This window comes from Heliangelus exortis, chromosome 4 (genome assembly GCF_036169615.1).
Source record: "Heliangelus exortis chromosome 4, bHelExo1.hap1, whole genome shotgun sequence".
Lineage (NCBI taxonomy): Eukaryota > Metazoa > Chordata > Aves > Apodiformes > Trochilidae > Heliangelus > Heliangelus exortis.
In genome coordinates this window covers 20,341,771-20,369,273 of record NC_092425.1, presented here as the reverse complement: position 1 = coordinate 20,369,273, position 27,503 = coordinate 20,341,771, and positions in this window count along the sequence as shown.

Below are 27,503 nucleotides of genomic sequence, written 5' to 3'. Positions count from 1 at the left end.
AAACTTAGCACAGCTTAGACTTTGACTATACAAGACTGCCAAAACCTAGAATTAAATTTAGTCACATATGTGGAACTATAGTAACTAAATGAAAAGACATAATGGATCAATATGGGTGCAATAGTATCTGTGTTGTATGGAATCCAAATAGCAACATCATCTTATATCCACTTCATGGATGAAATAACATTAGATTTCCAGGAGCCCATCTACACACAACAGGCACAGAGTGAAGCTTATACTTATAGATTTATCCCATTCCAACATACTGGGCTTGTAGAAGCAACTTATCAGTCACAGATAGTACTCCATTTAAAGCTGCTGCAACATTAATGTTGCAGCTTGTCTCCATTTTTCAGCTAAATAGAGGTTTTCTTTTTCACCTCACATAAAGTCTTCAACCAGCTCAAGCCTTCTAATAAATTGCAAACCCTGTTACAGTATATCTTCTATTATGGCGCTTGTTACTTTAGTAAGACAGGAAATTAAAGCAATAAAACACTTTCAAAATGATAGGGCACACTCAGGCAGTCATTTTTCTTATGTTCCAGTATTATTCTTCAAAAGACCTTTTATGATACTAACGCTAAATTCTTTGAAGTCTGAAGAATCTGTTGAAAGTGTTGAATCTCTAAGATATAAAGCTCAAATAATGCGTTTACTCATGTATTTATTAAAACTGGGTACTGTGGGATGGGATTAAAAAAAGCACAAAATGCAATGCAGCTAAATAATATATGACCTGAAACATTTGAGATCCACATTAGAGAGTACATTGTGTGGAAATTTGATTTAATGCTAAGGAAAATCTATTTTGCTTTTGTCTCACCTTACGTGGCCAAATGCACACCAGATGTGGTCATTCATGTAAAAGGTTGGTAACTGCACACTGAAGCACAGAAAACCAGACAAATGCTATAATGGTCACTTATTTGGCATGCTCACATAAAGGAAATTGAATCAAGATTATGAAACTGTGCATTCTTTATTAGCCCAATAGAAAATGTCACATTGACCGCTCTCCTAATGGTATGCACACTAAAAAATGGAAAGAAAAGGACTGAAACAGCTAAGTCTCCTGATGAAACATTTCCAAAATTAAATTTAAAAAAATGTTGAATGATTTATCTCATTTCTAAGAATAAATTAATGCAATTACATATATTTGGAGAAGAAAAATGAAAAAAGAAGATGGGAAAATGAAAAAATGGAAAGGAAAAAGGGAGAAGGAATAAAAGAAAAGGAAAAAAGATTAAAGAGAGAGAAATGAAAAGGAAGAGAAAGAAAAAAATGAGACATACCTAAGCTACCAAAGATGATGCTCAATGTCTGTTAAGCATCATGATGTCAAATACTTGGGAGAACCAGGTATCTTCCTTATCAAGTGAGCTGAATGAAGGTGTTCAATTAGGAAGCCTCAGAGAAAAGAGAATGTTCATTAAGTAAGTTCTGATTTCTCTGTGACTTTTAGTTTTATATTAAATTTTAATTTTATTGCAGTTGTCAGTTACTTTCCCAGTTTCATTTGATATATTTAATAGAGAGTTAAAGCAACTTCCAGTACAAGTTCCAGTTTGGTACAAGTACACTTGTTAGCAGCTACACCGATGCAATTGATCAAAATTTACAGGTTCAAATTATAATAAGTCTTCAACTTTGTTCTATACAACAATACACCATGGAAATAAAATGTAAATACATTGAATTCTGAAGGTAAATAGATTATTTTGTCAATTCCCTTTGGTTCTGTGGAGACCACCTCTTCCTCCTTTAGCAAAATATTTCATTTTCATGTATGTTTGGCTAGAAATTAACTGGGTCAAGTCTAAGATATAACCACTCAATAACTTATGTTTCTTTTCTCATTTTTGACACATTTCTTCTCTGTTGGAATTCTAAAGCAATCAACTACCTAGGGATATATACTTCTCCAGAGAACTCCCCTCCACTATATCAATTAACTCAAAAGCAGTTTTGGATACCTTCCAATGCACTACCACCATCTGGTCTCCCTTAAGCTTCACAAGCTGGAGTAGACTTGAATTGGTCAGAATGATGCTAATTTTCTAAATTATTTACAAATTAGGCATGTTCTTACTCTTCTTCCTTTCTTCAGTTTCTTAAGAAGTTTTCTAGTGACCTAAATAATCTTTGGAATCTTTTTTGGCATTTAAAACAAGTCTCTGAGACTGCATGGGGATCACCTGACTCCCTGCAGTGTAATACTCTTCAGAAGGATATACCGGATGGTTCAGATGGAACCTGAAAGTGCATTCCAGCTTGCACCCACCCTACAAATATGGCTTCATTTTTATGTAAAATGAGCTCATGGAGAAAAAAAGTCAGCCCATTGTTCTTACTTGATATGAAAGCAAGATATGGCTGGGCAATATGACAAGCTCAAAGAGATGGAAAGCAATTTTAGACTTAGTAACATGGAGATAGCCAGGAAAGGAACTTTTCTATGTTACAGAGAAGTCCGCCTCAAAAATCTTTTTCCTATCATGTGACCACTGATATCCTCCTTTGTTTAGGTTCTATAGCACATTTTCCACTTGATACATAAAGAAATATGACTAAAACATATCATAGGACACATCTTTTTCTTTCTCTGTCCAGGAGAACAAATCTTCTCAACAAAGAAGCTCTTCAGCATTTATAGAGAGAGAGGGAAGAAGAAAAGTTGAAAAAGTCTTCTTACTTTATTCTATACACCACTTAAGGTATTTTTGTTTACAAAGTCAAAGAAATTTTGCATACCACAAACTGACCTCATGTACTTCCCTGTCTGTTCCCAAATTAATGTAGGTTGATGTCCTTTAGCTTTCACTCCTTATTTTTGCCTCTTCCTACTGTCATGTATAATAGATAAGGAATCTCTTCATAATTACCAATCCCTCAAGGCCAGCGTGTCTTCTACCACCAGATCTGAAAACTGCACTTTAATTATGCATTCAGAATTGGAAAAACAACTGTGACTATAACATCATCAGGAAAAATATGGTATAAAAGATCTATGAGAAAAATACGGCCTGCCATAGCTTTGACTCTGAATCCTAACAGCTACAACCTATAAAATTTTGCAAGTACACTCCCATTTTGTTAGTAAGAGGGAAGACTCTACAATGCAGAATTACTTTAATTACTTATTAAAATACCCTTTAACCCTTTAACTCATTGTTAGAAAACCTAGAACTCCTAAGGATCCTCCCACTGTCTGGACGCCTAATGCCAGAAAATTTTTATTAGAGCCTTTTCTCCTAAAATATAGAGTAATTATTTGCCATTAAACAAAGCAGGTTTTGAAAAACAGTAATGTGTGTGAGTGCATGTGTGCAAAGATACATGTATAAATATGTGCATTTAAGTGTTTTTATGTATGTGTACATGCAGATGGTCATACTTACTACTAAATGTCACAAGTTGTGAAAAATATAAATTCTTGGGTGTTCTTTATTCATAAATCTATTTGAAAGTTCCCTCTAAGAGCTGAACACTCCATTATCCATGGCTAAATATGAAGGTACACTAAAAAGAAGACTGACGTGGTAATGTCATTATGTAGCACATTCCCTGAAAACATAAGTTCTAACTGAAATATAAACCCCCCTAAAAAAAGAATTCGTGTTTTATCTCCAAATAAGGCTGGACGAAGAAAAAGTATCTCTGAAAATTTGGCAACAAAAAGAAAAGGAAAAATACTAGAAATCATAAAATACACTAAATGTGAGCTATGCCCTTCTGGTTCACCAGGGTAATATGAAAGCAGGGAGGTTTCCTGTTCAGAGAAATGGCTGTGGGCAGAGGATTCTTGGTTCTAATCCCCACTGAGCCAACCTCAGGCAAGTCATTCACCTCCCCTTTGCTTCAGAGAATCCAGCTTGAAAATGCAAAAAGCAGGACCTCAGTGAAGCCAGATGCTACATCTGTGCCAAGCCATCTCTTGGGTAAACAGACTGGGGAAAAAAAGTGTAAGAAGCAGGTTATATAAAGGAGGGGAGGGGGGCAAAGGGTTCTTAATGGTTTGCAAGAGGTTGAACAGAGGCCAAATACACCACCACACTGAGAGGGAACATTTCTTAACAGAATTTGAGATGTAATACTAAAGTAGGCACATTTGCTATTGAGATTTCTCAATTTTATGATATTGTACTCTGAATAAAATATTTATTGTTCTTTGATAATAATTAAGTAATTCACAGTCTAGACATGGGACCCTTCCAGAGTGACAAATATTATAAGAATATATTAGTAACTTAAGACCTTAAATTTTAAAATACAGGGATTTCCTCTCACATAAATTGAATCAACAACTCAGTTGTTCAATGAATTCCCCTCTGCCTCCAAACATTTTACAAAAAAGATGAATATGAGAATAGAATCGACAGCTTTAGGGTGTGATACACAAATAAAAGATAATGAAAACTAGAATTAAATTCATGGGCTGCATTTGTTTTCTCTGCATGCTTAATAGAGTCTCCCATTGTTAGGGACTCTGTAAGTAATCATAGATTTCTCATTTAGTCTACTGAGAGAAAAAGAGAGGTATTACAAGGATTAAAATAACACAAATTAAAAAACATATAAAATATACATGTATGGGCTACTCAGTTGGTATCTTTTTCTGCCAGCATGTAAAAAATTACAGATGCACTAAATATTTCAGAAATCACTCTCTTTACAGCATTATGCACAGAGTTGTCAGTCTTTGCCACTGAGCTTTGTTGATTTATATCAAATACCTAATTTAAATATAAAATGGATGGTACATTTATTGCACACTTGAGTATTTAGGAATATCTATTGATCTTGCAGCAGTGTTTTCTTAATATAAAAGTAATTCAGACAAAAAAATAGGACAAATGCTGATCAGCAGAAGTAATTGTGGCTGTTTTTGCTTTTCAGACATGTTTCATTGTAGGCTGTAAATAAACAGAATAGTCAATGTATTATCCAATGTTGATTCTAAACATATACTCTAACTGTCCTGATGAAGAAACTGCTAGGTGAGACTGTTCTATGATATGCATTTGGTCAGCACATATAAACATCCTGGTGTCTATTTTAACTTGAGAAGGTATCCTTCTGCTCAGTGCACCACAGTTTACTTAATTAACATGTTTTAAAAGATATTATTTTGTCACAAACTGTAAATAAAACATTGGTCTGATGTACTGTCAGTAAAGAATGAGAACAAGTTACTTCATTACAATGCTGGTAGGGCCCACTTGCAGTAAGGGTCCAGGGATTCTTCATGCTTTGTATTCTTTTTATTCCTGTCTATTGGAAGATCACTGTAGGTCAGTCATGCAAACTGCCTCTTTTTTTCCACCCAATGAAAGCTATGAGGAAAATGTAATAACTGCACAGGGGCAACGTGCTTGGAAGGAAAGGATGTGAAACTGGAGTGCACGTATGAACAAATCAGTTACTCTCCCACCAGCATGGTTCTATGGGAATCCAGCAAATCGAGAGCTGGCACATTCTTTTGTAACTGACTTCAGAGAAGTGAATGAAACCTAATCAGAGAACAAGCTGTCATCTAAGAGAAAAATAAATAAACTAAAAAAATCTTTTTTATTTTGTATACTTAGAAGTCTGCCAGCAAAAAGAAAATCAAATACTTATTTCTAAATGAAGAAAAAACACTTTTTGTTTGTACCCATGAACAGATCTCATACAGAATTTCTGCCTCTACTCCTTAATCTGTAGACAGATAGAAGAATAAATTCCTGCATTTCTTCATGTCCAGTCATGGTACTTTTGAGAGAGGTGTGGAACAAAATATTCCAAGGTCTTGGCACCAAAACTGCTTATTCACAACACATAGGAAATGAAGCAAGCTCTGCTGCTGAAAATGCACAAATGTCATGTCAACCAGACATTCTCTGGGACTTCATAAAAGCCCAAATAAGAGAACCTGAAAGAAATCTGACTGCTTTTAAACCCTAGGGTTTGAATCCTAGGTTTAATCCTAGCGTTTAAGCTTTCACAACGAGAATACTTTGTGCTAGAAAGCTGAAAATGCTCTAGGCTCAATTAATTCTGTAAAAATAACATGCCAAAGATTCAATATTGAACATAATTTAAAAATCAGTTTTTAACTTTTTTTTTTTTTTTTTTTTAATATACAGCTCCATTAAACGAGAGTCATATGAAATGAGAAGTACTTTTGAAGACCTGTCCTAAGAGATGTGGCTGCAGTGGATCCATAATCCTACTCCAAGCTCACATCTGCTAAAGATGCCACATGAAGGCATCTGGAATTGCTTAATTATCTTCCATACAGGATAGGTCAAGATGAAAGGGTTAACAAATTAGGACTAAAAGTAACTTTTCTGTTTCTAAATCCGACCTGTTCAGACCTGCCACATGCACTTGTTCTCTTCAAGGATTAACTGCTTGACAAGCTTGAACTTTTAACACCAACCTCTTTTGAGATATGGGAGAGCAAAAAAAGGTCATGCCACTTCTATAAAACTGAAACATGTAAATTTTTCACAACATCATCACTCAAAAATGACTCCTCTTATTTTCTTCGACCTTTCCAAAATAACCTAGTATTGATCTAAGACTGAGAAATAACAACTCAAATGTGCAATTATTTCCTCCCCCTTGGAAGTTTAAATGGGTGAAAACAGGCCTTGATATATAGGAGTTCATGCTACCTTCATTTGGGAGTTGCTTCCCAAACTACAGTGCAATAGAATCTAATCTGAATTCAGAGGCAACGGAAAGACAACATCTAAGAATAAAATGTCTGTGTCAGAAAAAGGGAAAAAGCTAGATACCTGCTTTTCTGGCACCCTGCAGAAGCTGGATACAATACTGCTTGCAGATACAGTTTGTAAAATGAATGAGGATGATGAACAAGAAGTAGTGGGTTAAAACAGGAGTTTGTTGTTACATCCCTGTCCTGAACCACAAAATATGAGATTGTTATAAAAAAGATCCTAGTTGCTAATAAAGTTTTCCATTTATTCAAGTTTCTGTGATACTTTTTTTCAGGACTGAGGATAACAAGTACTAAGTAAGCAAACTACTGGATAAACGTTTGAAACAAAAGAATCAATATTAAAAAATATATAGAAATAATAAAAGCTGGCATTAAAATACCCATCACTGTTCAGAGAATTTGGCTTGATAAACAGCACCGCATTTCCCCCCCTAGTACCTAGCTGTGGATTATGGAAGAGTGGCTCACCATGACAGTTCTCACTTTCACATAAACTTTTGGTTCACTTTACTTTTGTAAGTTTTCCATCCCCATGGAAAAAAGGAGAAATATGGATGCGAATATTAAGTTTGCTTTTGGGTTACTGTTAAATAATATGATAACTACTGAGTTTTAGGCCATATTAATGAATTAAATAAAATGATAACCTAAAGAGAACACAGACATAGTATTTCAAACTTTGAATGTTTCCAAAGAACTCAATTTCTCCACCGAAATGGGCATTAACCAACTCTATAAAAAAATCCTATAATTTTACAGAACTATCTTAAAAGGGTGATTAATTCATATTCTGCATTTGAAAAAAAAAAAAAATGAAAAAGTAACTTTGCAGGATTGTAAATGACCAACGAATTCACAGAATTCTTACAATACAGAACTAAATCTGTGAATTAAGTGTGGGGGTGCTAGAGATCTAAAGCTCACTGGAATCCGGACTGAAACATGCTGGGTTTTGTAAAATTTTTAATGATTTTTTTTTTTCTCTAAAGCCACCAAACATTCTACCAAAAATCGACTAGCAATATTGAATCATTTTTTTCTCTTACACACAACCCACCCCTCTACTTCTGAGGGAAAGACTTTCTTTTCCAAACGTACAGTACTCTGAGTCTGCTATTGCACTCACTCATAATAAACTTCTGCCTTTCTCTGTTCAGTTTTACAAAACACTTTTCAGACTCTAATTAAGACCTTCCAAGAACAGTACAGCTGGAATAGCTCCTGCTTCCCTGCCTCTGGGTCAGGAGATCCAGGGCAGGGCAGGGCAGTGCTGCGAGGCCATAGCACTGTGTTTATGAGTGACAATCCTGTCGTGGGCAGTTTACCACAAAAACATCAACACTCATCTCTTCTGCCAAAGCTCCAGCCCAGAAGCAGAAACTGAAAATCAACTCCTCACTTCCTCATGGGTTGTGTAGGGGGGGGGAAGCTGGTGGCTGTCCCTGAGGGCTGCAGGGCAGGAGGACAATGGTGGAAGCTTTGGACAACTCGAGGGGCAGCCCCTTGCTGCAGCTGGAGCTGGGGGGCTCCTCTCTCCCTGCAGGGACCCCGCTCTCTCCTCAGGCCCTGAGGAAGCACTGCTGCCCAGAGAGGCACTGCGTGATGCAAGGAGAGGGCCCATCCTGCAAACAGCCCAATTTTGGAACAATTTGTTACCTGGCTGTTTCAGTAAAACACAGCCTGAGAGAACAGAAGCTTTCTTGGGGCCTTTTCTTGTGTGCTCAGTGTAAAAAAAAAAAAGCTGGGAAGGGCAGGCACTGAAACTCTCTTCTTTCAGAGCAGTCATTGACCCAAGGTTTCAATATGGTGTATGCATATTTCAGAATTATTATTTTCTTTTTATATAAATATCTCTCATTTATAAGTGCATCACTGAGTATCTGTCTGCCTATTGTTTCTTAGTCTGCTACAGAACAGAATCACTGATCATCTCACTCCTGCTCCATGTCTGAATTCAAGTAGCAAGTGGCTTTGTGTGTTTCTCTCATGAATGCCAGACAAAAGCATCAGGTTCCTTCCTACTGCTGCATTTTATCCTCACATTGCTACAGCAAGCATGCAATAGAGAATTAACTATGAGTGCAATAACAAGAAAAGATTGCAGTACCAATTCATCAAAGTATAAAACTAGCACAAAACTTCAAGAAAATCTGTTCCTGAGAAAACTTCACTTCAAAGCATCAACAATCATCAATTCCTTTTTCTAGTTGACGTGCTACCTATAAAAAAAATAGATACCAGGCTTTCTCATGTCTGGATATGTTCATGTTTTATATGAAAGTTACTGTTGTTATAAATGTAAGGGACAGTTGAGTTAATGAAATCTAAAAAAAAATATGCATTGAAAACTCAAATTTGAAAGACAGCCCACTCGTCAACATTCCCTAATCTGACTCTTAAAATGATACAGAAACTTCAGGGAAAACATTATTTTTAAGTATATTCATGAAGTCAGTGTACGGAAAGAACTTCTCCTTTGTGCTTCCTTCCCAGTTCTAGCATCCCTTAATTCTGACACAAGAATACAGGAAGCTGCACTGGCAGAGCCCCACTTTTCATACACTGAGTTTTATATAGATCTCCGACTATTTTATTTTCTATAAGACATTTTTTTTTTTTAGTGTAATGATGTTCATTTTTATAAGCTTTTATGGCTGTCAACATACTGATAGTTCACACTGTGACACAAGGTTTCTAGAAATAGCAAGAAGAACCACCAGAATATGGTACATTACAATCAAAATACTGTTAAAATTAGTGAATCTTCATGTCAGGATTATAACCTCTGACTATCCAAAGTTTTAAAAAGTGCTCCAAAAATATCACTACCTGGAAGTTGAAAAAATCCTGGTCAAGATACAAGACTGAAGCGTGAAGCTCCCATACATGCCAAAAGTGAAGTGCATATTTTCCAGTGAAAAAGTAATATTTGGGATATCCAGTTATAATCAATTAAATTCGTAGGTCTTCAAAATTATTGCTTAAATGTGACCATAAGATCTCTAAGAACCTATGTAGAAGTATCATAAATATCTGGTTTCCATCTGTTTTAAAAATTATTGTACAGTGATCAGTTTATTGACAGAACATCTGCTTACTTATTCCTTTGTAAGATCAGATCTATATTCCACTTCTGCTCTGTTTTCAAGAGAGAGCAAGTTGGCATAATTTTGGCTCTGCAGTCATATCCTGTGTCAAGAGAAAGATTTTCTTATTTCTCTCGCTCCTATGAAGCAGTCATGGAATGGATCCTTCATACACAATTTCCCTAGATGTTAATTCAAAATCTGAACCATCCCAAAGGCATACAGAACATCCAAATTAACTCCAAGAACTCACTGAAGACTTACACATTTCAACAGTAGGACATCTCTAGAACTCATTGCCACTTTGGAATAAATTATAAGGATGTATCTAACCAACTCTTTGAAATATCAGAGACTGCCTACACTCATAAATTAAACAGTGAATACTCCTAGGCTCTAGGGCTCAGTAAGACAGTCTATTGATATTTAAAGAGCCTGTGATTCCTGTATTACCTTGGGGGTCCACGTAACGTTCCTGTGGTCCTATGACATAACTGTGTTTACTTTTTTCAGCTCAGAGGTTCACTGGAGGCTCTGTTTCTGCCCCATGTAATGTTGTTCTGTTATAATGAAGCTGTGGGCATGAGCTTTTCGCACACAGGACTGTAATCCAGGGAACTACAGGCCTGTCAGCCTCACCTTGGTTCAGGGGGAAATTATTGAGTGGTTCGTTTTGAGTGTGCTCATATGGCATATGCAGGACAGTCAGGGGATAAAGTCCAAATCAGCATGGGTTAAGGAAAGGCAGGTCCTACTTGACCAACCTGATCTCCTCCTATGACCAAATAGTGAACAAACAGTGGATAAGACAAAGCTGTGGACATTGTCTTCTAGACTTTAGTAAAGTCATTTACACTGTGTCCCACACCATTCTCCTGTAGATGCTGGTGGCTCATGGCACAGACAGATGTACTTTTTGCTCATTAAAAACTGGCTGTAGGGCCAAGCCCAGAGAGTCGTAGTCAACAGAATTAAATCCAGTTCACAACTGGTAACCAGTGGTGTCCCCTGGGGCTCAGTTTTTGGGCCTGTCTTGTTTAATATCTTTATCAATTATCTAGCTGAGGAGATTGAGGGCTTTTTCAGCAAATTTGCAGATGACACCAGGTTGACTGGGAGTGTTGATCTGCCTGAGGGTAGGAAGGCTTTGCAGAGGGACCTGGACAGACAGAATTGATGGGCTGAGGCCAATTGTATGAAGTTCAAGAGGGCCAAGTGCAAGGTTCTGCACTTCAGTCACATCAGCCTAGGAAATGCTACAGGCTTGGGTAAGAGTGGGTGAAAAGTTGCCTGGAAGAGAAGAATCTGGGAGTGGTGGCCAACACCTGGCTGAACATGAGCCAGCAGTGTACAATGGTGGCCAAGAAGCATCCTGGCCTGCACCAAAAATACTGCAGGAGTAGGAAAGTGATTGTCCCCATATACTGAGCAATGGTGAAGCTGCTCTTGTGTTCAGTTCTGGGCTCCTCGGTACAAGAAGGATGCTGAGGTGCAGGAGTATGTCCAGAAAAGAGCAATGAAGCTGATGAAGGGTCTAAAGAACAAGACCTATGTGGAGCAGCTGAGGGAACTGTGACTGTTTAGTCTAGAGGAGGCTCAGGGGATACCTTACTGCTTTCTACAACTACCTGAAAGGAGGCTGTAGTGATTTTGGTCTTGGCCTCTTTTCCCAAGTAAATAACGATAGGACTAGAAGAAATGGCCTGAAGCTGCACCAGATGAAGTTTAGACTAGATGTTAGGAATTTCTTTACTGAAAGAGTAGTCAGGTGTTAGAACAGTCTGCCCTAGGAAGTGGTAGAGTCACCATCCCTGGAGATATTAAAAAAAGTGGCACTTCAGGACATGCTCTAAGTGGGCATAGTGTTTTTTATTGTGTTGATAGTTGGACTTGGCAATCTTAGAAGTCTTTTCCAACCATGATAATTCTGTGATTCTGTGTTTGCAGGCGCCAAGAATGGTGGGGAATTACTGTAGGAAAGTGTGTAGGATGGGAAGCCAAACATGGTGCAGTCTGTTCTTATTGCTCATGAGGCCTGATCCCTCATTTACACTGTCACTGGGCTGTGCACAGGCACTGGCCCAGATGGTGTTAGTGGGTTGAAATCTCAGCTGTAACAACAAAGATACTAAAAATACAACTATACAAGTGACTAGAAAGGCAGTGTATGAGGCTGGTCTTTGTTTTATTTATCAAGACAGAACCATCTTATGGATATATAAACCTCTGTGGAACTTAAAAGCAAATAATGCTTTTAATAATTGCTTTCGTCTTCCACAATATTTTTTTTGTTTTGTTTTTCAATAATGCAATAAATTTCATGTGTAAACAAAATGAGGAATGTAAAGACATTTTTTTCAATATTAATCTCATAAATGTACTGATGATAAGTGATCAAAATTGTTCAATTTGCATTTAAGTTTTTTTAAAATATAAATTATTACTTATAAACCAAGTTCAACTAAAATTTGTAAATTAAAAAAAAAAATAATTCAAATAGGAAAAATTAGTAATTTCAGATGGTCTGTTCTGAAAATATTTCACAACTGGAAATGTGCCAAAAAAGAACTTGTCTCAGTAACTAAGTTCTCTTTGACAAATTGACATTTTCTGTTTCTATTGATCTGTCAGGCTTATAACTTCAGTGTAATTCTCAGTACTCTATTTTTCTCTTTCTTTGATTCTTTCTGTATGCTTTCATTCTGTTTTCCTCTTTGTTCTACTCAACACTTCTCTTTCCACTCATTCAAATTATTGTTCCTGAAGTCATTTTAATTCTCTCATTCACATATTTTCCTTAAGACATTTGTTGCTTTAACAAAGAACTAGTTTAACAATTCTTGGGTAAGAGTGGGTGAAGTTTTGAAGTTGTTGACAAAATGACATTTCTGTTCTCTTCTGCTTCAATCCCAATTTTGCTTATGTTCCTGTCACAGAAATAACAGAAATCACAGGAAGTTAGGGGTTGGATCTTGAAAGATCATCAAGTCCAACCCCCTGCCAGAGCACGGTCACCTTACAGGAGGTCATGTAGGAACACATCCATGTGGGCTTTGAATGTCTCCATAGAAAGAGACTCCACAACCTCCCTGGGCATCCTGTTCCAGTGCTCTGTCACCCTCACAGTGAAAAAATTCTCCTCATGTTTATATAGAACCTCCTATGCTCAAGCTTATATCCATTGCTTCTTGTCTTATCATTTGGCATAACAGAGAAGAGCTTGGCACCATCTTCCTGGCTCTCTCCCTTTACATATTTATAAACATTGATGAGATCACCCCTCATACTCCTCCAAGCTGAAGAGCCCCAGCTCCCTCAGCCTTTCCTCATAAGGGATATGTTCCTCTCCCTTCATCATCTTGGAGGCTCTGTGATGGACTCTCTCAAGCAGTTCCATGTCCTTGTGGAACTGAAAGGCCCAGAACTGGACACAATATTCCAGATGTGGCCTCACCAGGGCAGAGCAGAGGCGGAAGAGAACCTCTCTTGACCTATTAGCCACCCCCTTCCTAATCCCCCCCAGGATACCATTGGCCCTATTGACCACCAGCACCCCCAGATCTCTTCCCTTCACTGCTCTCCAACAGCTCAGTCCCCAACCTGTACTGGTACTTGGGGTTGTTTCTACCCAGATGCAAGACTCTACACTTGCCCTTGTTGTAATTTATTACATTTTTCCCTGCCCAATGCTCCAGTCTGTCTAGGTCTCTCTGAATGGCAGCACAGCCTTCTGGGATGTCAGCCAATTTCTCTGCTTTGTGTCATCAGCAGACTTGCTGAGAAGACACCCTGACCCATAATCAAGATCATTGATAAAGATGTTGAACAGGACTGGACACAGCACTGATCCTTGGGTGACTCCACTATTTACAGGTCTCTAGCCGGACTCTGCACAATTGATCACAATTCTTTGGTACCTACTGTGTAGCCAGTTCTTAATCCATCTCACTCATGTCTCTATCCCACATTTCCTGAGCTGGACGTTATACCTGGATGTTATGGGAGGCTGTGTCAAAAGCCTTGCTAAGGTCAAGGTAGTCTACATCCACTGGTCTCCCTGCATCCATCCATTCAGTCACAACATCATAGAAGGCTATCAGATTAGTCAGGCATGATTTCCCCTTGGTAAATCCATGCTGACTATTCCTAATAAACTTCTTCTCTTCTGTGTCCTTAGAGATGACCTCCAGAGCAAGCCACTCCATCATTTTTCCAGGGATGGAGTTGAGGCTGACTGGTCTGTAATTACCTGGATCTTCCTTCCTGCCCTTTTTGAAGACTGGAGTGGCATTAGCTTTTGTCCAGTCCTCAGGCACCTCTCCTGTTTGCCATGATCTTTCCAAAATGATGGAGAGTGGTAGGGTGATAACATCAGTCAGCTCTCTCAACACTCTTGGGTGCATCCTATCAGGGTCCGTGGACTTGTGTATATTCAAGTATGTCAGCTACCTTAGCTTTTGGCTTTACAATTTTTTTCAAGTTATCATCTCCAAATTCTTGTCATATTTTCTGCATATTCTTTATAAAAACACAATTTTTTGATTGATTCTTGGTATATTTACTTGTTAGTAGTATTGTCTAAACTGGGTGAAAAAACATGCTAAAAAAGTATCAGTTAACACATTGTTTTCCATCTTTCTTTTAAAAATATGCTAGTATGAAGGTTTAGCATTTTTAGGAGTATAGTTTCATTAGCATATTTTAAAACAGTATTGCAGAAAATTTTGTAGAGATAGTTAACATAATTCAAAATGCAAAATCTGCTCTTAGCCCTGTTTTAAATGTTGACTAAAAGGCACTTTGACCTGATTCTCGTTCAGATCCATATACAGAAAAAGTAAATGAGCCTAAAGTTACAATTTAAAAACCTTATTAGCAAAGCTCACAACTGGTTATCTCATTTTTTTGTATTAAAGGTTTTACTTGGCACCCCAGCTTATTTTTCTGTTTATGTTCAAAACACTGAACAGTTCATTTTTGAACTGTCATCAGTCTCTCATGATTGAATAGTCAGCATCCAAAAAGAGAAAAAATTGTGCTAACCATGCATCCTCACTATGCTTGCAGGATCAAGTTCTTCACCGAATATATTGTTTACAGACTTCTAAATATAAACAGTTAATTTCCTCACATTGCTTTTTATTTAATATCACACTGCAAGATGATACAAGACAACTACTTTATTTTCACTTCTGCCAATGAACTATCAAACCCCCATCTCATAGCTCTCATCATCAATCTACTGTTCTTTTTTTAGACAAGCACTCTTCATCCTTCCTCTCGTAGCAATTCCACTGTATAAGATAATAAAACCTTGTAGCAATAGATGGGAGTTAGAATGAGAGGACCTCTCTTGCTTATTGGCTCAGCTACTCAAATCTTTTCCAGTCTGATGAGTGGTTAAGAAAGTTCCATTAGGCCCTTTTTAAGGAGGTGATAAAATACATAAACAATTTTTGTAAAAAAAATTGCAACTAGCAACTTCCTTCCCTGTACAAAAGCTTTAGACATTAAGGTTGACATTTATACCCAGACTTCTGCATTTTGTCTGAGCTAATTAATCTTTAATTATTTCATACAGAGTATCTGAGACCAGACACGGGAGCATTACCATCTTAAGATATTTCATAGGCTGGTACTTGAAGCATTGCTCAGAGAGTGGAATATTCACACCTAGGTATCATCTCACCTGGATATTTTCTAATAATTAAATTTGCATACAGAAGCATGCAGAAAATTGGAGTAATTTCCAATTCTCTTATTAGAAGAATACGGTTCAGAAAATTAACTCTATAAAATTTGACAGTTTTTTAAAATTCAGTGATGATGAGGCCCATACTTAAGAGGAGACTGGAAATTTGCTAGTTCACCTTTAAGTAGTGACTCAAAGCAACAGGGTGTTTGGCATGAACCAAATTACTCAGTGATTCTATTTCACTGCTACAAAAAATATAAGAACATGAGAAAATGCTCAAATGCCTCAAATACTAGGAAAAAAGCTATTGATTTAAAATAACATCATGCGTTTTAAACAGTAATCTTGGGAATAAGGATATACCCTGGCTTCTCAAGGATCTCAGTTGGATTTTAGATTTTGTGACCACATAATTAGTCTCTGAAAACTACTCCAAACTCCAAAACTTTGAAGTGTTCTTAAAGTAATATTTTTGTGCTCCTATTTTTAAAGATGACAATCAGAACCACTAAAATAGCCACTCTGAGACACCTTCATTTTTTCTAGTCAGAGAGAGAATGATGTGACCTTGTTTACTTGCTCCTCTGCAAAACTTTGCTTCTATGTTCATTGCTTGTAATAGAGCACTGAAATATCCCAGGTTACTGGGGATGATTAAGATACTATTCTTCTCTTCTTCATGGAAGCTACTTAATTAACATTTCTACCATACTGTTTAATTTATCCTACCTAAGGCTGGCTTCCTCTATTACAGACTTATAAAGATGGTGATAAAACCTCATACATCATTTAATGAGAAATATTATATTAGTGGTCTCTTAATTGATTTAAAACTATCCCCCGCCTAACAGCAATTTTTGAGATGAGTTAGGGTTGTTTAGTTTTTTAAAACATGGTCACAGACACTAACCTGCAAAGAGAAACTTCAGGGCTGTGAATTCTGAAGTCTCCTATCTCGAAATACAATGTCTAGAGTACTGTACAATGTCAGACTTAGCATAATAATGATGACACATGCTTTCAAATGAGATCCACAGACATTAGAATTAATCAGTTGCTTTCCAAAGGTAGATCCTCATTTTGCATGATGACTTCTGTTGGCATCTGTACAGCATCTGTGAATCCTCTTTGAGGACATTTAACTCTGCACGGACCTGTACAGGTAATATCCAATCTAGTTAAACTCAACAGAGGGAAAACCAAGCTTGAACAGGTGCTGAGAAGATGATCAGAGTAATAGAGTGCCTATCACACAAAGGATGAGTAAAGGCGCTGATCCTCTTTAAGTTAGCAAAATAATGGCTAAGACGACGTACAGTGGTTAATAAGACATATAATCACTTCCTATAAAGAATTATGTTTAAAAAAGAATTATATGCCATGAAAGGAGAAGGACTACTTAAACTAAAGGGCACTGCTGGCAGAAGAAAAATGTTTTAAATTGTCCATGAATAAAATTAGGCTGGAGATGAAAAGTATTCTTAATGATCAGACAGCAGTAAGATCTGGAACAGCCTCCCAGTAGCAACAGTAAGGTGAAAAATAAAGCACCCAGAAGCCAGTTCCCATTAAGACAGAGTCTGATCTGTTTATGAAACTTATACAATTATCATGAGTAACAGAAATTTGCTCCAGTGAACAAAAAGATACATTTTCTCTCCTATTTTTCTGTTTCATGTAATTATCTTGCTTTGGACCAAAAGTTCAGTATAGGAAGTCTCATTATTTTAGTGCTTTGTTTCTTTTTTTGATTTGTCTCCTGGTGCCTAAAGAAGACTCTGTTTTTCCAGCAGTATTAGTTCCACATTTTTTCTCTACCTAGATGTAAAGATATTGCATAAGAAAAGACTCTTCAACTGGATCCATTTGCCAAGTATGGGAAAATAACAGATACTCTAAGTATATTCCTTACTAATACATCTACCATTCCTTAATATGTAGGCTATTTCTGTTATTGTTTTTCCTTTGAAAAAAAAAGAAAAAAAAAGGGAAAAAAAAAAAAAAAAAAAAAAAAAAAAGGCAAAAAAAGGCCACCACTTAAAAAACCCCAAAATAAAATAAAAGCAGGCAACTTTAAACATGAAGTGCTAATAATGTTTGATGAGAACAGAAATATTGAAAAAGTGGGACTGAAATCTGAGGCCTGTGTGGCAGAAAATTAGCTCTTGGGAGCTGGGAAAAAGAATGAGCAGAGAAGGTAGAATGGAATTTTTTAATCTGCATTTCCTACAAAGATCACTGACAAGAATATCTATTAACTGCCTAATTTGCATAAACCTACTGCAACTGAAGCTCCAGTAAGCCTTAAGCATTTAATTCTGAATCATCCTATTCAGTATTTTCCAGCACTGCATTTACTCTTTCATTCTCTCCCATTTTTTTTCCAGGCAGCAGTTTCCCTATAGCACTGGTTAAGACTATTCTACATGAAGTCTTCTGGAGTGATTGAGGTAAAAATAAAAATGTTTTGGTATTCTTCCCTGGGAGAGTACAAGTAGTTTCTTTAGCTTAAATAGGCTTTAACTGCATCCCACAGAGTGATGCTTCATAGTGTATTATTAGTGTGATCAAAAAGGACGTTACTAGAAAGAATTGAGCTCTAGCCAATACTAAGCACTGCTGAGATGTATATTCTCATCTATATTTTACAATTCTAAAATATCAAAGGGGAGTATTTCTTTCACATTACTTTGTTCAGTATTTTTGCTGGTGTTTTTGCCTTGCTTTTTATTTTATTTTATTTTTTAATTACATTATGTCAATAGCAATATGTAAGGCTTCAATTCTACATTTGCAAGTTCACAAGTACTAAGAGAATGAGCAGTATTTTTTTTGTAAAACAGAAAAAGGATATTCTGTAACTCAAGCACTGGCCTAACTGCAAATAATTTTTTGTGATTTCTAGAACTCCTCAGTTTCATAGATTATGAAGGTATATTTAATATCTGCTACGAGAATAACTGAGCATTATTTCCTGACAGTAAAAGTAAATATAACTTCCTAAAAAGCCAGAATTCTACTGGATATTTTTATGACAGTTTAGCAATATTTTGCATGCATTCTAATTACCTTATATGCAAAACAAAGAGAAGAATGCTCCTTTTTAACTAAAAAAAACAAGTGGCCACGAGGTTTGTCTTTTGGGAGTACAGAGATGAAAAATGGGCATATTTCATTGAAACTCCTAGACACTTCATCTGTCACTTGGTTTTCCACAGAGGTTCCCTTTCACAGAGTAATCCTTCTTCTAGTAGTCATACAAAGTCTGATAATCCATTTTTTCTCATTATCAAGCTTGTTGAGGGATTAATTCTCCTGCACATTTTTTAGAGGACTGAATTCTAGGTGTAGTAACTATGCATGAAATTCTTTGCAATACCTGGAATCAAAACACAGTGGGTCAAATTCTTCCCTGGAGAAGCTTTACCAGTATCACTGCAGGTAGGCCCAAAATAAATTTGACACTTTAACTAAGAATAATACAAGCAATGTCATTACAAGTTCTCAATTAATGTTTGAAAATAATGATGTAACCTGCTAGTGATCCTTTTTTATATCTTTTCTGTTGGTAGTAAAATCTTTGAATTCAATTGGATTGTGCCAATCTTACACCTTTCATTGTCTTCCAGTTGAAGACAGAAGAGTGGCTGTTAGACCTCTCAAATACCTTAAACTTGTTCATGCCGTATAAAGAGAAGCTACTCTTCTTGGCATAAAAGACATTGTAGATCTACGTGTTAGTGTTACAAGAGAATGCTATAAAATAACTAAAACTTTACAGCATGACAGCAAATAATTCAACTTAACTGTTTTGATTCAAACTTGAATTTCAGTTGAATCGTAAAGGAATATAAGGATCTAAATGTGATTCTTATAGAATATTTTCAGTGGCATAACTTAGCAAACAGAAGTCTAGTGTATTCTATGGAATTTTTTGCATTCCAGAGTTGTTAATTAAGTTCTTACCTATTTCAAAATTAATTTGAAATTGGTATATCACATAAATTGTGATCTACTCACAATTTATAGTGGCAATGCATTAGTTTTATTTTCTTCCTCCCATTACTACTCTTCCAGTTATCTTTCAGAATTCTAGATAAAGGGGTCCGCTGCAGTGTCCTTTTTTCTGTTTTACATTGGTATAGGTATGAGAAGACTCTTACAGACAATATTAGCATACTGAGCCTAAGAGTCACACAAATATGGTATTAAACATGTTGTTAAAGCTTTTTCTTTTATAATTTTAGCTATTTTAAAATTAAGTTTATTTGCAGTACTACATTTCAGATATTCATTACCTTTTTCTAGACTCATCTGCTGTGCGGGTATTAGCAAGTCCAAAAACTCCACACAGGAAACATTGTTAAGGTGGTGACACATAGTTAGGGGAGATACTCCTGAATTAAAGTTCTATCTATTTGTTCTCTAGCAAAAGAAGATGAGATAAACAGAACATATAGCGAGGAACTGATTTAAGAAAAAAAAAAAAAATCGATCTCTCCCGAGACAAACCTAATAACTGGCTCCAAAAGCTCTCATAAATTATTAGCTTTGAAATCACTCAAAGTTTCTGAAACATTGTATGTGTCACTGATGTACTTGAAGTTCACCTAAGAAACTGTATCATCAAAATGTGCCGACAAAAAATGCCAGCAGCTATGCCACCTTGCAATCAATCACTTATCTGTTTCAGAGTTATAAAGTGTCAGAGAATGTATTTTCATCTGCTTCTGCTGCATACATTTAAATGTTCGTATTCTTACTGAGGAAGAAGACTAAAGACATTTGTCAGCTCTATTTCCCTCCATCTGACTGACTTTATTATTTTTTTCCAGTAAGCTTATGTTTTCTTGTAAATTAATACCATGTGCATAGCCATAAATATTTTATATTTTCATTTGAACATATGAGTGGTGAGGAGCTAGTGTCTTTCATGCAAGTTACATCACCTATATAATCAATGAAGAAATAGAGAATGGCCAGATATCTGTTCCAGAAGAATTACATAGCTGAGGACAAGGAAGACTGAATATTCATGGTCAGCGCTGAAAGAGAAGTTACACAATTGCCTGTGTAGTAGAAATGAAGGTGCATGGGTCTAGTCAAAACTGCTGTTGCACTCAAAGGAAGGATTCCATAATGATCCAGTGAATTACCATTTGATTTAAATTTTACACGTGCCATCACTGTTTATAAAGAAAAAGATATTTTGTGTTTGGAATCCGACATTGCATTAACAATTACCCAGTTAGGTATCCAGAAAAATGTCAGTGCTACAAAAATAAGTAACCAATTGCAAAGGAAACAGATCCACCCCATCTAATAGTAAGTAAAATGCTTCATTTCTGTGCTAAGTTTTATGCAGAACAGCTATTAGTAACCTATGCATTAGATTTCTTTCTCTTTTTTTTCCCATGGAGTTTCTCCCGCCTCTCGTTTCTCCCCATGAATACAGAGTACCAAAGTGCTTCCTGTTCTGAACTACAGAACACATGCTGGGTACAGCTCTTGAAGTTTGCTCAGCAAGAGCTAGAAGTAGGCAGCACAGTGAGTTAATGGAAGAATAATTTAAAGTGAGCTTGGGTGGTTGAAAAAAGGACCCACACACAGTGGTAATAAGGTTGCCTTTTTTGTTTCTGTTAGTAGCTGTTGATATCAGATCTTTCATTTCAAAATCTATTTCAAATCACGTCTGGAGCAGTAAAGTGTGTTTAGCTCTTATCTGTCACTTTTTGATAATTTCTATTAACCTTGCACTATGTGTGTTGACAATAACTATACAAAGAAAAATTAAGTGCAGTTAAAACTGTAATTTGGAATATGTACATTTATTGCTTCAGAGGTTTCCGTAAATGATTTAAATGTTTCTTCTGCAGCAGAGAACACTACATTTGTTACAGTTCTTTAATAATCTCAAGGACTAATGATATTTATTTTCTTTCTTTAAAAGAGATTTTCACCATTACTCTTTTCTACTCCAACATACTTCTTCCAAGTGCACTGATGTTCCCATACAATAGTAAAAATGCCATACTTGACATTGCTGTGGTCAGGAACTACAAAGATCTTTTGCTGCATGTAAACAAATCCAGGTTTCCATTTCAGGAAACTAATATCTTCATATAATCACTGAATAGCTCCAGTGAAAATGAAACTCCTTTTTTTAGTTGTCTGTCCTTTGCTGCTGTTCCCTTTCTAGACAAGACTCCCTTTTTATTTTTCCTTAAATCTGTCTACTGAAAAAACTAGGTAAATTTGTATTTCAAGAAGAACAGAAAATAAAGCAAACAATCTCCAATGAGGATGGAGATACACGGTTTACAACTTAAGATAACACGAACTCCAGTGATCTGGAGCTGGCTTTTAGTTAAACATGTTATGTCTTTTAACTTGAAATTTCTGACATGCAGACTAGCTGCAATTATTTCTCTAGGGTTTTTTAACTTAACAATTAGTCTTTGCAATCACAAACTTTATCCTCTAATCTAAATTATAGAAGGTATCAAATAGTCCACTATCAAATAGCTGCACTTTCAGGGTTTCATGCTATTTAATGCATGCTTATTTGTTTTTAGTTCTATACTTAAAAAATGGATTCATTTTGATCGTAAGGTGCTAATCCAGACTGAAGTAGGCCAAATCTTATCCCAACATATATACACACATCCGGAAGAGATGATTTTGAATAAGAATGGTAGGCAAAGACATCAAAAGAAATAGTGATGTAGGAACAGTCAGAATACTGGATCCAGATTAAGAAACCAGGGCCCAAACAGGTAATGAATTACCTCCACATTTAAGAGTAAAATAGTTTCCAGTGGTTTATTGGTTTTTTATTTACTGTTCAAGTTCTCCAGGAAAGCTGAATTATTCTAAAGAATATTGCATTTCAAAACACACTTTTCCTGTTGGCATCAGCAGACACCAAAGATCAATTTCCCTTTCATGTTATGAAAAGCTATGCTTACACTGAAATGCTTTTCATTTTTTTCTATTAAAAAGAACATAATAAGAAGTAAAAAAGTTCGGTGGCATCTCAAAATGTGTTAGTAATTGTTTGAACTAGCAAACTGCTAGGCTTTAAAAGGGGCCTGTAATAGCTTGTATCACTTACTTGGCTTTGTATGCAACTGAAGTAAAAATTATAGAAATACAGAGCACACAAGAAGACAGCACAGTTAGTACAACTTTAAGCAAAAGTCTAAAATTGACTCCTGCACTTTGACAGCTTGCTGATGAGAGATTACTTCCCAAGATCATTACTGGAAATAAGTTCGCTTGTAAAAATTAATCTATCGATGCCCACATAGCACAAGATTTCAATTATTCATTCATCTTATTTCTTACCTAATATGTGTAGGGTCATTTAGTTGTCTTTCTGTCCTTTCTTTAAGAAGTATACTCTCTGGGCACATGGGAAGAACTAATAGTTTAATACACTTAGCTTCATTTTAGGATACAGCATTAAAAAAACAATAAATCATTATTTATTTCCTAACCACTGGAGAAATACAGGAATAAACTCCATATAGTATTTTCTACAATGTCCTGAGATCAGTGAACTACTAAAAAGACCAATGCTGACTGCACTAGAAAGACTAGATGCATGCAGTTCTTTTGATTTCAGTATTGCAAACTCTAAAAAGTTTGCTCTGCAATCCTTTATGTTATTTGCCAAATTTTTACAGTTGTTGGGTTTCCCATTCAATTAATTTCCCTCCAGGAAATGAGGAATGTGAAGGCCCATAAGAAAGTGTTGCTTGAACAAAATTTACTTATTTTGCTGCTTTTACTTCAAGGTGAGAAGAATGTCATTTTCCCCCTGGCTTATGCCCCAGGGGGAAGATAAATAAATACAATACGAACCCCCTTCTTTCACCCTTACCTTTGCTATCCTAAACTAGTATTAGACTGAAGAAAAAATAGTTGTAAAATAGTTTTTTAAAGGAAGTGTGACTGTGGCACTACACTGTCTAGTAACACAGGTTTTTGGCCTACATGCCTTACCTTGGTATAAAGGCCTCTAGCCAGTCAAAAAGTAGTCGGGATCTTATATTAATGAGAAAACAGGAAGGATGATACAGATAAAATATACTTTCCACTAGTCTGCAATGAGATTAGCAAAGCAAGTTTACAGTAAAAAGTCCTATACTGTTGGCATGCCTGATGTTCTTAAATCATCATTCAGTTTGATGTCGTCAGAGCTGTGAGTTACAATCAGCTGACATATATTAAAAAAAAAAAAAAAAAAAGGGATGGGAATTTTCAGTATATAAACAGGGATTAATTTAACATCTGCTAAGATTAGAGGAGTGGAAAAAGCATTTTCTATTTAATAAGCAGCATAAATGTGGCCCTTTCCACAGACAGACATGCAATTATATTTTTTTTTCATATTTGTCCCAGCTAGAAGAACTATGCTGCTTCTTCCATCTTTCTTTTATTCTTCCTTTTCTTTTCAATTTTTTTTTCTTTTTAATTTAGTCCTTATCTGCTTTACAGTGTTCCTTATGAACATAGCATAGTTTGCATGCTGAATATAGCATAGTTTGCATGCTTCTGAACTGCATAGCTTACCTTCAGGATTGAACAGTGGCTCAAAAAATGCCAACTGCTTTTTCGTTTTTTTGAGTTCTATATGAAGTGATTTCCATCTCTATTAAAAGATGTTCTAGCTGTCCTTTTTTTACCAATACTCTTATTTTTTCTCTGTGTTTGAGGTTGAAAAGTGTGGTTTCATCAGAGGACAGCTGCTATACCCAAGAGACTGCTCTGTGCTAAACTAGGTTTCTCATGCCTTGATTTCCTGCCTCTTGATTGCTGGGATGGGCATTTTTGTTTATTATTTAGAATAATTTTCCTACTGCATATGAAATTTGAATTTTTAAAAAATGAAAATTTAATTTGATGTTATTTCAGTAAGCAAAATGGTACATCTAAAAATTCTTTGCAGACATAATGTGAAAAGATGATTCAAAGTCAGTCTGTCCAAGGTACCATTTTAAGTGCACTTATTAAGAAGACTTTAACAAGAGGACAGAATAAGGTTTTTCATTTATCTTACAAGTCAAAATAACTACTACATGTCTATATTAAGATCAGACATAAACATCCTGCTTCTCCTGTCTCTTAATATTTCTTAATCAAGGATAACAAAGCATTGGATTCTTTGCTTTCAAGTCTCCTTAAGGGCTTCATACCTTTCCAATTTTCTAGATGATGTGAACATTAACAGCAGTGATCTGTACAGTAACTTTTATTCTGATCTCACTTGCAATGTTTTTACTGTTCAGTTCTAATGGGTCTAATTTTCACTTTCAGAATCTCCTTATGTCACTTATGCCAAGTTAATTTTGTACAGTTTGTAGAGAAATTCACTTTACATGGAAAGATGGAAGAGCACTGCAGTATAAATAAGAACCACAGACTTCTGTAGGGATTACTCCTTATGATGCTTATTTTATACAGATATCAGGCTGGTGTCAGGTAACTCAGTATCAGACACTTTAGCAGACATTTCAGATTCATGGCAGAGGTTTGCATTAGAAAGAAAACGGGGGAACTATTTTCTTAAAAAAACCCAAACAAACCGAAATACTGACACAGAGAACAGATAAACATTTTTAAATAAACAATGAATTTTAACAGAGCAGCTGGCCTTTCTTGACATGAATGTTGGAGATCCATGTCTGAACAGTTTAAGAGGGAGCCTTGCAACTTTGATAACAATAGGGGTCTGCCAAACTGAGTCATGGCAATTAGCCACACACAATCAGTTACTTTTTAACTCTGCCACAAGTCATGGGCTACATGTTTGAACGCTTTGCTTCCTGCTTTCTTTTCCCCTCTAAACCAACTTTAATTAACAGTTCCAATCTTTTATATTTGATGTTCTACACAGAACTAAGCTTTATAAAATGCCATGCACTACATAAATTGGATTACAAGGACCACATAATTTTTAAAATTAAACATCTGCTTTGGGAATATACTTCCTAACACATAAATTAAAGTTTTCTGAACTACTGGGAACACACCCACCTCTGAGAGCCAAAATGAACACTGATAAACCTTCAAGGTTTGCCAGGTCTGCAGGGCTCCCAGATGGATTAGTTGGTACTCTTGGTGGGGTTTTTTTGGTTTTTTTTAACCAGCATACCCCCTACCTTGTCAACAAGCCTCCAAGCACAGAAAACAAACAAAAAAATTTAATGGCCTCCTGTTCTGTTCCATTATTTACATCCCTCACATGTACTTCCCCAGCTGAGTAATGCTCTTTGATGATTATATCTCCAAAGACCATCGCTGTGATCACATAATATGCTGTGGAACCATAGATAATCAATCCAAAGGAGAGAAGCAGAGAAAGCAACTTTCTGACTTTTAAAGAACTGATTTACTTCTTATGAAAATGCCAAATTGACAGTTTTTAAATTAATCTTTTCAAAAGATGAATAAGAATAGTGCACATTATACCATATTAAACCAATGTGCTCTTCCCCTTAAGGGACCATTCATAACCTGAAGATGTTTGTCTCAGTGGTCCAATTAGTCAAGGTACCAGTAAGTTTCTTGATTTCTAGCGTGGGATTGTCTCTGGTAGTGGTCAGTGATACTGACACAAGCAAACTGGAATTTCTGGGAATACACACATCACCAGTTCATTTAATATACTGTAAATTAGTTTCTTTTCACCTTGAAGGTGGTGAGATCATAACTTGTGGCTTACTGACCTCAAGAGGTAAAAGTATTTTACCATTAAAATATAATCTTGTAAAACAATAAATAGGTTGGCAATTTGGTCTACAGTTTACCTTTGAGTGAAAATTTATTTACATGAAGAATTTGTATTACTACTATACTGATAGTATACTGATAGAAAGCTGTGAAAACATATACCTTGTAGACTTACTGGATGAAACATACTGTATGCATCATAATGATGATTCTTCTGTATAACAATTTAAGTGGGAAAATAAAGATAAACACCTAAAGACACTTGCAGAGATGCTTCACACCTGAATAGAGTAACTTAATAGTTACAAAGACAACTTACTGAGTTTCAGTTAACGAGCAGACTTTTCTATATTTGTACTGATATCGATGTAGTGCACAAATTATGCTTTTTTTCTTTTCTTTCTATCTCCGCTCCACCCCTTTAATTGTATTTTGGTATTAAGTTACCTGGGAAGTGCTGGATTGCAATCAGATGTAAGGAAAAAACCCAGCTTTGCGGGATCTAGAATCTCAGCAGAGTACATGTATGACAGTCAGCATATCAGAGAAGTAAAAACTCAGAACTGATGACTTGAGACTGCACGGTGTACCTTAAAATTCACAGGTTCAACATAATAAAATCTAATCACAGCATTCAGGTGATAGTTTACCACATGACACTTTTATCTTGTCTATTCAACCTGTGTAACATTCTTAGTGGGCATGCTATGAATCTCTCCATATCATTTATCCACAAGAAATATAATTAAACCTGAACCCAAAGTGTTCCCACTTCAGTTTGCAAACCTTTTGTACAGTACAGTAAAGTTTATGAATACTAAGAATTTTATATCTGTTGTTTATGTGCCAGGTTTTTTTGGAGAACAAAAAGATTCTATGCAGCCTTTATTTCCTTACATTATCTGTCTTGTCATATGGTTTTCCTTCTGTTTGAATCCAGTATTTAAATGTATTACAAGAAAACAATTTCAAACTACAGTTATGTACAATCAAGCAATGCATATGTGGTTTGGGTGCTGTGTGGCAAGTAAAACTATTTATGATATTCATAAGAGATACCATTGCTGAAAGTAATAAGTGACATGCTGTTCTGATTTTCATATAAAGAAGTAATAAAAACCAGAACCAAACCCACTTGGCATGAGAAAAGCTGGTGCTTTACACCAGGCACACATGCTTATAATTCACAGAAGTCCTACAGGACATTGCTTGAGTGCTCCAGAGGCACTCATGTGCTTTATCACCAGGG